At 41.8% G+C, this 14,964-nt stretch overlaps 1 long non-coding RNA gene across 1 annotated transcript in view; it reads right to left on the minus strand.

Annotated features, from left to right (window-relative positions):
* LOC149874918 (uncharacterized) overlaps nucleotides 1-13,399 on the minus strand; it is a 252,491-nt gene extending 239,092 nt beyond the window's left edge. The window contains exon 1 of the long non-coding RNA XR_016439985.1: nucleotides 13,223-13,399. This is a non-coding gene — a long non-coding RNA (uncharacterized LOC149874918). The remainder of the gene's footprint in view (nucleotides 1-13,222) is intronic.
* Nucleotides 13,400-14,964: the final 1,565 nt, after the last annotated feature.

Below are 14,964 nucleotides of genomic sequence, written 5' to 3' on the forward strand. Positions count from 1 at the left end.
TGCTGGTAGTCTCAGCCAAATTCTCCGCAACATAAAAACCACTATAACAACTGAAACATATTGTCAGCTCCTTTTGGTAGTCTCAGAAGAGAGGAGGACTAAATAAGAGGCTGATTTACCTTATCATCACAACAGCAAAGAGTTGTGATATATTGAAAGGTTCAAGTAGTGGGTATTTTCAGGACCACTGCCTGTGCTTTAGCCATTTGGTAGATGAAACACAAATCAGGATAATTTTTTTAAAATAAAATTAAAATATGTTATTACCAATGCTTGATTTTTATTATACAATTTGTTTATTTTCCAGTTCCAAGATGGCAAACCCCCTTCCCAAAAGAAGTATTCTTGGGGGGCAAGAGGAGGGACTTCTGGTGTCAAAGGTCAGAGGTTAGGGCTGCAGGACTTTTAGTCCCAAGATGGTGCACCTGTCAAGGGGTGCAGCTACCCTTGTGGCCTTCAACAGCTCACCAAAACTCATTAAGCAGCTTTCCACCTGAAATAACTGCCTGCCTCTGATCTTGTGTCAGACAGTGGCAGAGAGTGGATGCTGAAAGGGGGAGTGAACTGGGTATGACCATGGGTTTCTTTTTTCACTGTTCCTCTCTCATTTGCAGCCTCCAGCATTTATAGGGAGTTCTAATAAAGGCTATATTGTCAGCTCCCATGAGCTTTGCTTGCTTTACATATGTAGTAGCTAATAGGCCAGGATTTTTCAAAAGCAAACCAATTAGATTCTATTTCTGAAGATTAATTGATATAAAACAAAAAATCGTGATAACAATCATAACAGCAAAGTAATATACATTCTTATTTGGATGAATGAGACCTGATTTTGATTTGGCATGCCTGTAAATGAGGAATTATCCCCTGGAAGTTACTATGCTAACATAACTGCATAAAAGTTGAAAATGAGATGAGAATCAGATTTACATGCTGAAAAATAGGACAAAATAGGCAAGATAAACTAAACATTTTCAAAGAAAATCTGTCCATTGACTTCAGGCTATGATGGGTCAGTCTTAAATTAGCATGTTTCTAGATTGCTGAACATAGAATCTTTATATTTGTAAGTAAATTATTTGTGCATAGAAGTCTATTGAATATCTATCAAGGTCATGTCTACATGTGCTTTAATGTGCTTTTCCTAATGCACATTAAATTTAGTACCTCCAATGTAAGGTACTAAACTAATGTGCATTACACTGCCTTAATGCACAGTAATGAATGCACATGATTGTTAAGTGATGCTTAATGTGCAGTCACCTATTTTACTGCATATTAGTGTAATCACATGAGTTTTTACGTGATGCTTTAATGCATTGTAAAATAAGCTACTGTACACCCACTGTCTTATATGTTTAATGCTTAGCCACCCTCATAGACAAAATGTTCCTACTAATATCCAACCTAAATTTCCCTAGTTGCAATTTAAACTCTTTACTTGTAAGGTTACCATTCATCTGGGTTTTCCTGGACATATCCTCTTTTTGGGTCCTCCCATCTCTGTCCAGTTTTTCTCTTTTTTTTTAAATATCAACCAATGTCTGGGATTTTGCTCTGTTCAGCATCAACGTTTTTCCCAGTGCTTCGTGGCTTGCCCTATCAAGGAGCTGATTGGGGCTGGGGAGAAAGAGGGAAGAATGATTGGAGGCAGGAAGGATCACGTGCATCTACATGTGCAAACATGAGTGGTCGGTATGCATGCACATGTGGCTGGGTGGTGGGAGCAGCTCTGGCAACTGGATGCAGGTAAGTAAGTAGGGGATGGAAGTTGGAGGACCAGGGCTTGGGGAATCTCTGGGGGGGCTGTGTGTGTGGGTATGGAAGGGATAGGTGTTTAAAGGGGTGGGTGCTTGCTGGCACTGGGGGAAGCTGTCTGGGTGCTGGGGCTGCAGCAGGGTGGGAGTGGTGGGGGAGGCGCCTTCCCCTCCAGCAGGGGAAGAGGATGGTGGGCCCTTTTGGGGCAGCATGGCCAGGTCAGCAGCACTATAACCAGTGCCTGTGCTCACAGGGGCAGGGCATCTGGGAGATGCTGCAGGGCCAGGGGGAACAGGGGGTGCAAGTTGGGAGTGAGTAGCACCAGCAGGGCTGGGGGACTGTAGCTTGGGAGTGAGGGGCACCACGGGGGGTGGGGGACAGTGGGTCAGGAGAGAGGAGCACAGGCAGTGCCAGGGGACTTTGGGTCAGGAGTGAGGGGTATCAGCAGGGATGGTGGGGGTGAGGTTGAGAGTGAGGGACATCAGCATGATCTGTGGGGTGGGATACTGTGGGTCAGGAGTGAGGGGCAGTAGCAGGGTGGGTGGGGGGCTGTCGCTCTGGAGTGAGGGGCAGAGGTAGGGCACAGGCATATCACTGCCCCTGCCCAAAATCATATTAAAGCCCCTCCCTGACATGTGTCCTCTTTTTAGAAATTGGAAATATGGCAACCCTAATTGTTTGTCCTGTCCATTAAAGCCATAGAGAAAAGTCTTTCTCTATCCTCTTTATAATCATCCATCAGGTATTTGAAGACTGTTATCAAATCCCCCTAAATATCCATCTTTTACAGAATAAATAATCCCAGTTCTTTTGATCTTTTTGCATAAAAACCCTTATCTCCCAGCACTGGCTCCATGACTATGGGGCCAATACTGGAAGACCCTGTCTGTCTGCTAGGAACCTTATGTCTCTACCAGGAGCTGGCATGGAGCCAGCACTGGGAGATAAGGATGTCCCAGCACCCCTGTGGTTGCAGAACTGGCACTGGGAGCTCCCAGCTGGCATGGGGAGGGGAGTCTGTTCCCCCTGCAGCTCTGTGAGCATGGAGCTGGAAGAGAGCTGTTAGGGTAATCTGTCACCCAGTTGCAGAGCCAGTGCTGGGGGATCAGGGTCTCCCAGCATTGCCCTAGCAGTCACAGAGCTGGCACTGAGATATAATGCTCTCCCAGCAACCCCCCACTCCCCAATCATAATAGCAGAGCAGGGGGCTTGGAAATCCATGCTGCTGGGGCAGTGGGGCATATTCCATCCTCTGGCTCCTGTTGCGGAGCCTGCCCTGGCAGTAGGCAGTGGAGGAGCCTGTTGCGGAGCCTCTGATGGAGGGCTGACTGGGAGCAGATTTTGCTTCTGGTCAGCAGGCATCTACACAAATGATACTTCCCTGTTACTAATCTTGAGTAAATTTGCTACTTGCATTTTCAGGTAGCAAATTTACTTGGAATTAGGGAGGTTTACTGCATAGTAAGCATGTGCTCATGTAGATGCACATGCTTATTTACAGTAAACTATACTAATGTGCAGTTAAGCATCTCATGTAAACTGGCCCAGATACTAGCAAAAGGAGACAGTGGAAAAAACAAAACAAAATCTGCACCTTCAGTGATCAGGGGAAGTAATTTGAATCAGTCTTGTTAGACAAAGTTTGACCAATAACTCCAGATAAACAACCTAAGGACCAGTGTTACTTGTCCTGCAAATAACAAAGGATTGGGGAAAGCAAGCCATACTATTAATTCCACATGTTGACTATTAGGCAATTAAGACCAAAAAACCTAAGACACAAAGTCATATTTTGTTGTCCTTGCATATAACATAATCCAGACTTAACTGTCTGTTTTTCTTCTATTTTTGGACTACATAAATCCATGCTACCCTTTGATTTGATGGTAAGGAATCAAGAACTAGCAAGGCCTGCTCTACCTTCATAGGTGGATAATTAGAAAAAAAAAAATCAGCCAGGAAAAATATCTTAAGTTGACTTCTTTACAGAGGAGACAACTTACACACTAATTAGTAAACTAAACAACCTATCCTTGCTCCTATGAAAACAAAGAGATTTAGAACTGGTGCACACACACACTGAAAGAAATGGAAGGGAAAACACTGAAGAGACTCAACAGATGCAGAAGAGAATTTGGAAATACCCCAGCGAGTTTCTATAGTTCATAATGAGAGCCTGGTTGTGGGAGAGGAATTGCCAGTAGGTCCTCAGGACCTCAGCACATTCCCGCCTTCAACAGACAGTCTGTTCACAACAGATGGGCTAGGCCTGGAGGATATAAACTCTGTATTTGATGATAATCTAGATCCAAATACTAGCTATGTCCCAATTACTGAATTAGGACTCAAGCAAGCAAACCAACATGGAAACTCACATGGATGGCAGACTCCCTGGATTCCTCAGAATTAGAATGATAACAGAACTTTTGTTTCCAAATTCTTATTAAATGAGAGGAAGAAAAGCTGTAATAATCAATGCAGAAAGTACCTCCACCAGTAGGACATGTGGTTAAGTTGCCATCTATTTTACATTATGATGTGATTTTTGGAACACAAGGACGCTAAATGGAAGTCAAGTTTTGCCTTCATGTGCTGGGGTTGTATCTTACAGCATTCCAATAAATCCTTTGATTTCTATAAAGCGAGTATTACAATATTTCTCAGACAATCTAATTTCTTTCTGGTTTATTGTAGGAGGACATAGGTGACATACTATATCACAGAGAGGGCTTCTAGAAACCCATTTTGCTGGATTAACTGCAGGAACAGGTTAGCAAGGTGAAATAATTCGTAACAATGGGGTCATAGATTTAACCAAATTTCCTCTGTCATTCATCACAGGACTAAATTCAAAGGCTCTGGCTTTCTTATATTAAAAATCCATATTGTTCCTCACTGCTGTCTACCTTTTAGATTCAGTACGTACAGTACACAAGTTTAGCGTGCGCATAGTGACAAGTCCCTTAGATGAAATGAACAAAAGTAGCCCCCATGAACACTACTGTTTGTATAGCATGTCCAGTTATGCAGAACCAGTGAATATTTTTGGAGCCACTGAGCTTTCTTGCTAGCAATAATACCCGTTCACATGCACTCAGGTTGTAGTCTAAGCCACTTCAACCTGAGCTATAGCAAAGTGCACTCGGGTTGTAGTCTAAGCCACTTCAGCCTGAGCTATAGCAAAGATTTCATAATTAGTTTCTATAGACAATGGAAGTTCAAAAATATTGGTTGAAAGGGGGCACCTTGGGTGAGCCTGGCTGGTATTTGGGATTCCACAGAGTTTCCAGGCAAAATTATGTCTACAAGCATCTTGTCAAGAACTTTACTGCACCTTTCATGAATGTTAGGTAGAAGTTGTTATAGTAATAGCAAGGAAAGGTCTAATTATGTTTAAGTGCTTCTTCCTTCCAGTTCTCTCCACAAGGAAACACTACCTAAAAACACTTTGGAGTTGTTCCTAATTTTCAGTCAATATTTCACCTCCCGTTATTCACTAAACAAATAGTGTGACTGAATATATAAATGTTTAACATTACCACAGTGTTAAAAAGTACCAATAACTAAAAATATACCATGTTTCTCATATGGCAAAGGTTTATTTTGGTCCTTACACAACAAGAACTATCATGGTTCATATGGGAATCCTTGAAGTTTCCTGAAACTACGTTGAAAAATAGGCCTCCTACTTCATATATCTGATATAATTTTTTTTAATGTGGAAAATGGGACCATTTTCAACTAACTGAACAAACAACCAAATTATTTATGGCCTCATCCATCAGTACAGCAGAGAAGTGAATAACATATGTCAGGACATGGCCGGTCATCCAGATTTTAGCACAGGCGAGGATATCTGAATATCACAACATGAGTTATGGACTCATGTTGTTCAGCTTCTGTGTCTCATAGCTTTGTAGGGATAAATATTAGTCAAAGAGGACAGAGAGTCAAATTATAGTCGTCCCCTGATGCACAGACTCTTCCCAGCAAGTGTATCTTCACTAGAGCAGCCATGATATGTCCATGAGGATTTATTTATATAGATCTTGTTTGTATGTACACTTTATTGAACATGTAAAACATTGGATTAGTCCATAACAGGACTAAATTATTAGAACATAAGCTAGCCACAGAGGTTAATGAAAATATAATTAGTACTGCTTGTGCTACAGGCAGCTGAAAATAGGGTCATAAATCCTATTAATCCTTCTTAGTTCAGGAATTATTGACCTGAAAGACCACAATGGATCTGGTCTACAGTGTTAGTTGAGCTGAACTGCAGGCAGATCAAGTTCACAAGCTGCAAATATTCAAACTCTGTTGAAAATTATTTAAATGTATTTGCATTCCCTGTAAATAATATAAGAAAAGAACACAGAATAGGATCAACAGTACATGATTGGTACCCATACTAGAATGATGGGCATATGATTACTAGATGGACTAGATGGCAAATAATACATATATCATGTAGGCAGAGAAGGGATTATGGCTAATGCAGTACATGTTAGCCTTTATGAATCATCATGTATTTCTACAGTACACATACACATAATAATTATTTATCCAATAGTCAAAATTGGGAATAGTAAACATATGCTATTAATACAGGTCATGGAAAATTAAACTATCATCCAACAAAACTATCATTAATAGAGGAAGAAGCACTGTTCTGCTTTCAGAAGTCAAATTGGAAAGTCCAATGTTCAGACACAATCATTTAAAAATATTACACTGATGTTTATTTTAAGGCACAGGAACTAATACATTCTTCATATATACAGTGTTAGCAGGTTTCTTGAATGTCTGCTTCACAGAGAGAAATCAGTAATATTTGGGTTTATCATTTACTTAGCTGCTTAGTTGCTTGTACCTGATATCCTTTAACCTATCCATTCATTGACAAGTAATTTGAGGAAGCTAATACATTTATAAAAGTTAGTGTGGATACATCAAAAATATTTATTCAAGGATAATAATAGAGAACAAGCAGTTGTGCTCTAAATTAAGCATTTGTGAAACATTAACACTAACATTTACTACTGTGGTATCAAGCTTGAAGTGTTACCAGCTCTAGTGCAGCCATATTCTTTCCAGCAAAAAAACCCCCAACAACCAGGATTATCATCCTGATGCATTCAGAAATTATGCCAGGACTCCTTTTATTTTAAACATTAAAATATATATATTTAGCATACTTGTAGATCATATATTCCACCTCTTTTATACAAGCTTCAGGTCTAGAATCTTGATTAAGAAAAACATTAACTATTACAAAACTTGCAATCAATTCAGGAGACCTTACAATACAGAAAAGAGGTTATGTTTAAATATGTCTAGAATCATAGAAAAGCAGAGCTGGAAGGGACCTGCACTGGTACTCTTAGCCAACCCACTGCCTGAGGCAGGCTCATCCCTATTCAAAGCAGGCCAAGGAAATCCACTGCCTCACCTATTACAAGGTAGTACTGTTAACCCTGAAACAACCACAAGGCATAAGTCCCTAGCCTGCCAAAGTAAAGCAGGCAGACAATAGTGTCCAATGTCCTACTGCTGCAAGAAATGTTAAAATAGACTTGAGAGATCCAACCAAGGAATAGGGCCATTCCCCCTGCCACAGTGCAAAGCAAAACATCTCACAGTCCATACCCATCTGACCAGGGGGTTAATTCATCTTTAACCCCAAGTACATCAACTGCTCTGAGAAGAGGGGCAAGGCCATCTAGCCAGACGCCTCTGGGTTTGTTTCCAAGCAGGAGCATAACAAAGGATTGGATCCTAGTCAAAATCCCCAGCCTCAACACGCAGTTCTTAGACTACATTGGAAAATGTATCTAGTGCAGACTGGATTTAAATAAATTAGCTCATTGTTATCAAGTTTAGGGAGGAGTAAATAGTGAATAAATTAATCCCTATGAAATGTAAAGGCTAAATAAATCTCAGCAGAGTGATAAAATGCAAAGCTAAATGTTAATGTGTAGTTGTATTGCGCTGATCAGTATGACATGTACAATATTGCAGTAGAAAATAGTGCAATTACAAGACAGAAACCTATACACACAAGAAACTGCTTCCATACCCTAAGTATTATTTTCCCACTGCTTTGGCTGACAGTAAAGATGATACATTGGCTTGAATAATTTTCTTTTTTATTCAACTCTATCATAACACTTACATGGCAGGTTATCTACTACAGGTCCTGTTTCTTACATACACATACAGTTTTATTTAAAAATATCAAAAGTGAGTTTGTTCGTAAACAAGCTGGAATAAGTTTATGTAATATACAGTCAAATGTTAAGATGTTTGTTGCCATGAAATATGGTTTATCTCTGTTTACACTAATAGCCTTTAGTCAAGGTGAAATGACAATGATGCCCAGAAAGTTACAAGCCTTTTGAGCACATCAGACCTAATCCTGGCAAGCAATCTGTATGCAGAACCACTACCAAGCAGAAGTGGAATAGAAGTGCTCTATATGGAGTTTTGCAGAATTGAGTCTATTCTATTATATGTCTCTGAATGAAACAGTTATGGAAAAGCCTTCATTTGCAACAATGCAAATTGTGTATGTCCATGTGGGGACACTTCAAAGGAGTTCTATTTATAGTGAACAGATGCTTAGTATTATCTGAGCATACCCCTTTAAGGACTTGTTATACTTTCTCACTAGTTCTCACGTAGTCTGCTGATGCTGACCTCTCCAGACGCGGAAGTTAATTCTGAGGTTGCTCCTGACTTATAGAATTATAGAAAAGTAGGGATGGAGGCAACCTCTGGAGCTCATCTATTCCAACATAAAAAGGAAGCTTATAAGATGTGGGAATTTGGACAATTAACTAGGGAAGAATATAACAGCATTGCTCAGATATACAGGGAAGAACCCAGGAAAATCAATGCACAAATGAAGTTGCAGCTAGCAAGGGATGTGAAGGGTAACAAGAAGGGTTTCTACAAGTATGTTGGTAACAAAAGGAGGATCAGGGGAAGTATGGGTCCCTTACTGAATGAGGGACACAACCTTGTGACATGATGCAGAAAAGACTGAAGTGCTCAATGCCTATTTTGCCTCAGTCTTCACAGGTCAGCTCCCAGACTACTGAACTGAACAGCATAGTTTGTGGAGGAGGTGAGCAGCCAACAACGGTGAAAGAACAGGTTAGGGACTACTTAGAAAAGCAGGATGTATACAAGTCCATGGGGCCAGATAGGATGCACCCGAAGGTGCTGAGGGAATTGGCTGATGTGATTGTAAGCCATTGGCCATCTTCTTTGAAAACTCATGGCTGTCAGGAGAGGTTCTGGATGATTGGAAAAGTGCAAACATAGTGCCCATATTTAAGAAAGGGAAGAAGGAGGATCCAGGGAACTACAGACCAGTCAGCCTTACATCAGTCCCTGGTAAGGAACTAATTCCTCAAGGAATCAATTTCTAAGCACTTGGAGGGAAAAAAAAGGTGATAAGGAACAGTCAGCATGCATTCACTAGGGGTAAGTCATGCCTGACAAACCTGATTGCCATCTATGATGAGGTGACTGGCTCTGTGGATGTGGGGAAACCCATAGATGTTGTGTACCTTGATTTTAGCAATGCTTTTGATATGGTCCCCCACAGCATTCTTGCAGGCAAGAGAAGGAAGTATGGACTGGATGAATGGACTATAAGAAGGATAGAAAACTTGCTGAAGCATCAGGCTCAGAGAGTGGCAATCAATGGTTCAACGTCTAGTTGGGAGCCAGTATCAAGTAGAGTGCCCCAGGGGTTGATCCTGGGGCTGGTTTTGTTCAATATCTTCATTAACAATCTGGAAGATGGCATAGAGTGCACCCTCAGCAAGTTTGCAGATGATACCAAACTGGGGGGTGTAGTAGATACACTGGAGGGTAGGGCTAGGATTCAGAGTGACTTAGACAAATTGGAGGATTGGGCCAAAAGGTATCTCATGAGGTTCAACAAGGACAAGTGCAACGTCCTGGACTCAGGACAAAACAGTCCCCTGCACGAGTACAGACTGGGGGTGACTGGCTGGGCACCCCCTGAAAGAAGCACTGTCAATGCTGCTGGTGGTGCCTGCAGGCAGTTGCCGCTCACCATCCCCCTCCCCCTTGCTGCCGACACCACTGGCGGCATCTGCGGGTGGTCACCAACTGCCAGTTGGAGCTCACTACTCCTCTTCTCCCACTGCTGGCACCACCACGGCTGCCTGAGGGAGCTCCCTGCTTGCCTCTGCCATGCCCCCGCTGCCACCACCACCTGCAGGTGGTCACTGTCCCGCTTCAGCCCCTGAGGGCACGCATTGTTCATGTCCCTATCCAAAGCATCCCAAGCAAATCCTTATCCAATCTACTGCTAAAACTAAACAGGCAATCCTGTCACAAAACCACCAAGGACGGTGCCCTAATCTGTGAAGAGTAGAGCAGGAGAATCACAGTGGCCAAAGCTGGTAAAATGCACTTGAGAGCTCTAAGAAAGCAGATCACATCCCCTGATACAGCAGAAGGCAACCCTCTTTCCACAGTCCATACCAATCTGACATTGGGTAAAAGTCTTTCGTGACTCCAAATATGGCATTCAGTATGACCCTGAGCAGAAAGGCAAGATGATCTAATGAGCAACCTCCATGTTTTAGTCCCAGCAGGAGCTCTTGCAGAACACTGGTACACCTTAGTTCAAAATCTGCAGCCTAGACTGTAGTTAACACTCAATGTTTCTGAGGCAGAAGGGAAAAAGAAAAAAACAACTGTCAAATGTAGCAATATGTGAAGGGAGGAAAATCCTTCCTACCTCATGTGGCAACCAGCAAAGCCTAAAATCATGGGAAATACCAATAGTAGATCATAAGCAGAGCTACTCCTAGGCTTCTGGCAGACATTACACTTAAGACGTGATAACTGCATCAGGCAGACATAACTGCACAAAATATGTGTAATAACTTTGTGGCTGGTTCCTATCACACCTTAAATTCAATTTGGAGGCCCACCACAGCCTTGAAAGGCTCTCATGAGCATCTGGGATTGTCAGTCAGCTGATTGACCCTTTCAGATTTAGGAGTACAATGCATTCCCAAAGTTAGGAGCACCAGTCAGCTAGCACCAGCCAGCCGATTGGTGCTCCCAACCACAGAAGTCCATTAGAAACCTTTGCTCTGATGCTTTCCCATGGCTGGGAGTGTCAGTTAGCTGACTGGTGCTTGCAGTCAAAGGAGTGCATCAAAGCCCATTGCTCCAATGTGCTCCTAAAGCTGGGAGCATCAATCTGCTCATCAGCACTTTTATCCTCAGGAGTGTACTGGGGCCCTTCAAGGCTCTCATGCATTCCCAAGGTTGGGAGTGCTGATAAGCTGACTGGCACTCCAAACCATGGGCACATCAAGCACTCAGCTTGCTTCTGGCCAGTGGTTGTCGGGGTGGGGGGGGCCTGTGATCATGATGCTAGGCTCTCCCTGCATTGGCATTAGGGTGTGATTGGAATCCAACAATCCCAGCTCCTGTCATGTATGTTTGGGGCGGCAGGAGGTGCAATTGTTGGGATGTCATCACACCTTTAACTCAACATCTATCAGTACCCTTAAATCATTCCTGACCAGTTCTTATCCAACCTCTTTTTGAACGCCTTCAGATTCCACAGCTTCCCCAGGCAAGTTATTCCACTGTCTCACTCTTGCAATAGTGAAGAAGAGGTCCCCCCCCCCCGATATCCAATCCAATCTAAACTTATTTTTTCTGCAACTTCAAGCAATTGGCCTGTATCCTGCTACCTGCACCTGGAGAAAAAAGGTAATCTTCATTTTTATGGCTTCTTCCTAACAACCAGAGATCAAAGACTCAAGAATGGGCACTAGTGGTGTGCCTGAAGGAGCCTCATAGGTTAATCCCCAATTTTAGAGGGTAGCAGTAGACTTAGATGGATGGAACATGGGCATGGGATGTTCAGTCTCATTTCCCCCATGACATGATATAGTATAGACAAGTCTTTCAAGGACAAAATTGGGAACAAAAATTACTTTGATAAATTACTTGAAACAACCTGTTTGTTCATTAAAAAGGAATAATAAATAATTTCAGGGATGTAGAATATAGCTAATTGGTATAGGAGATAATTTGAGCTCTCATCCTGCAACTGTATGCATTTGGCTAGACACCTACAGAAATCCCCCCTTGGCCTCATGGGTGGTACTTTGGGAACAGAGTCCACCACACAGATGCACTTCCAAGACTGGGACTTTCTATGTGAAACTTTGTGGTTACCACTAATGGAATGCAACACATCTCAGTGAAGTTAATTTCTGTGAGAAAGCGGAAACACAAAATTCAACTTTAAATTTATTTGCATAGATGGAATAATCTATTTTCCAATATGAGTCAATGTAAACAGAAAAAATATTTAAACTTTAGATAAAACAAGCGGCAATTTATTCTTTTCATTTCTAATTGCCACAATAAAAAATGTAATGGTATCCTGAAGGAAAATGTATTTAATGATCTCTATCATTATCAGCATCCATTATCTAACAATTAATAACATTTTTTAATTTTTACTTATTTATTTATGTTTCTCATTTTCAGATTGTCCAGGAATTTCAGATGAATCATTAATACAAATAAAATGATAACTGAGACAAAGAAACATGTTGTTGATGCATTAAAAAACTAGAGCTAATGCTTGAGAAAGCTTCTTAAATATCAAAGACTGCTTTAATAGTCTTACTGTTGTCGTAAGAATAAATTCTGCAGAAACTCTGCACCTAAATAGATTCCAGGTGAGTTCATGTTCCTTATCAGATGGCAGCATAATTGGTGATCAAACCCAAATAAACCACATGCTAACTCAAGAATCAAACTGAGATTCAGCTAGATTAAAATTTGCACAAAGTTTATCCTTAGAGTATAGATAAGCAGAAATGCTGGATTGATTGGGGTCTAAATATGAGACTAAAAACAGCAGGAAGATAAAGCAAATCTTGTACGTTTTAATTTTAGAATATTAAAAGATGCATATATGTGGGTTGTATTCCTGAGTTTAAATATGGGTTAATTATGTTTGCTTACCAATTTAAGGTTGTTAAAGTTTATCATAATCATAAGTGGTTGAGGGTTTGGGACTTTAGATTGTTAACACTTTGGGGCAGGATGCCTTTTATCATATATTTTTACAGTGCATTAGACATTAAATAGCCTTTGGGTAATACAAATCAATACAACTATAATACAAATCATCATCATCTTCATCAACTTCAATTTGAAAATTAGGTAGGATACTTCATGACAACTATAAAAGCAAACATTTTTTAGATGGAGTCGCAATTATCCTCACTGGACGACATGTCCTCCTCAACACAATATCAATATTTGAGGTTTCACAAAGCCCTTGTTTCTTTTTACTAACTTAGGGCACTACAGAATAGAAAGGACAATCCCCATTTTTTTTCTTTCTTTAAAATTTACATTTTTCTTGTCTTACCTGATTCAGCGACTCAAAAAATTCCCTAGCAGCTGCTGCCACAGCAAAGTTGGTCCATGGGGGTGGGGAGGCAAGAAGGCGGCTGTAATTTCTCCTATAGCAACTCTCCCTTTTTCAAATTCCTGGATCTTCCCACATCTTCAGATGTTCTTCTTCCTAGCTCCCAAGATCAACTACTCCCTGTGGTAATAGGGATTGTACTATAAAGTGGTTTAGCTTATCGAACAGAAGGCTCTGAGCCTTGTATAAACGAAGTGTGAGGGCGAGATACTACAGAAGCAAATGTTCTGTTAAGCAGAGCTAGTGGAACTGTGGCATCAAATGAAGATCATCCTCTCAAGGAAACTTAGGTCTTAAGTGATGATGACTGAGCATCCTCAGTACATGGATTAAAGTTGTTAAAGAAACAACCTGAATGGAAGATTAGAACTGAAATTGTTTGGAAATACAGAAGACAACTGAAAGATATTTAAACAGCACTTCATCCTGTCTCTGCAAGGCAATCAGTATTGCTGAAAAGGAAAACAGTCAGAAGGTAGCTTTAAGTCTGACAGCAGTGAGTTCTAACAATTCTGAGGAAGCTGTTCATGAAACTGCATTACAAAAAGGGAAGCATATTGCACTCCACATCAAAATGAAGCACAGAGGTATTTTTAACTTGAGGACAAAAAAAGAATTCAAACTATAAGAGTTTGTGATTTACATGAAGCTAAAGGTATTTACCCTATCTGCCTGATGCTTTCTAAGCGAAGGGACTTATGGATATGTGGACCATATATGAACTTATGCAGTTCCATAGAACATAAATGCAACACTTCCTCCTGCAGTGGCATTATAATATATTCTATTTCATTACATTATACCATATGATAGATAGATAGATAGATAGACAGACAGATAGACAGACAGATAGATATAGTGTGTGTGTGTGTGTGTACCATATTTCAAGTTGAGGTTTGAAGTCTAATTTTTAACTCTTAAAATTCGACCTTGATTCATACATTGCATCACCATCCTCTGAGAGCAGTGCCAGGTTTGGTACTTGGCTGGTGCATCCCCATCCCCTGAGAGTGGCACCTGTGTAGCCCAGGCAGTGCCACTCTCTGTGGATGGGGCCATGCCAGCTGAGTGCTGAACCCAGTGCTGCTTGCAGGGGATGGGAATGGAGATGGAGACAGAGACAGTGATGAGACTGGGCTTGGTGCTAGGCTGGTGTGGCCCCATCCACAGAGAGTGGCACTGCCTGGGCTGCACGAACACTGGTTGCAGGGGATGGGGCTACATCAGCTGAACGCTGAGCCTGGTGCTGCCCAGAGGGGATGAGGCCATGCCAACCAAGTGCCAAGCCCAGCTTTATCCCCTGTGAACAGTGCCAAGGTTGGCATTTGACAGAACTGGTCGCAGCAGACAGGACTAGGCTCAATGCTTGGCTGGTGCAGCCCCATCCCCTGCAAGTCTGGTGCTGCTTGCAGAAGATGGGGATGGGCTCGGTGCTTGCATGGCATGGCCTCATCTCCTGCGAGTGGTGCTAGCAGCGCTGCTTGCAGGAGATTGGGCCATGGCAGCTGAGCCCATCCCCATCCCTGTCCCCTGTGAGCAGCACCAGGCTTGACGCTGCTTGTAGGGGACAGAGATAAGAATGGGGATGGGCTCAGCACTCAGCTAGGGACACGCTGCTCGCAAGGGACAAGATGGGCTTGGTGTTTGGCTGGTGCGGCCCCAACTTATACACTGTTCCTATG

Source organism: Crocodylus siamensis, chromosome 1 (genome assembly GCF_052110815.1).
Source record: "Crocodylus siamensis isolate JL-2025a chromosome 1, ASM5211081v1, whole genome shotgun sequence".
NCBI classification, from domain to species: domain Eukaryota; kingdom Metazoa; phylum Chordata; order Crocodylia; family Crocodylidae; genus Crocodylus; species Crocodylus siamensis.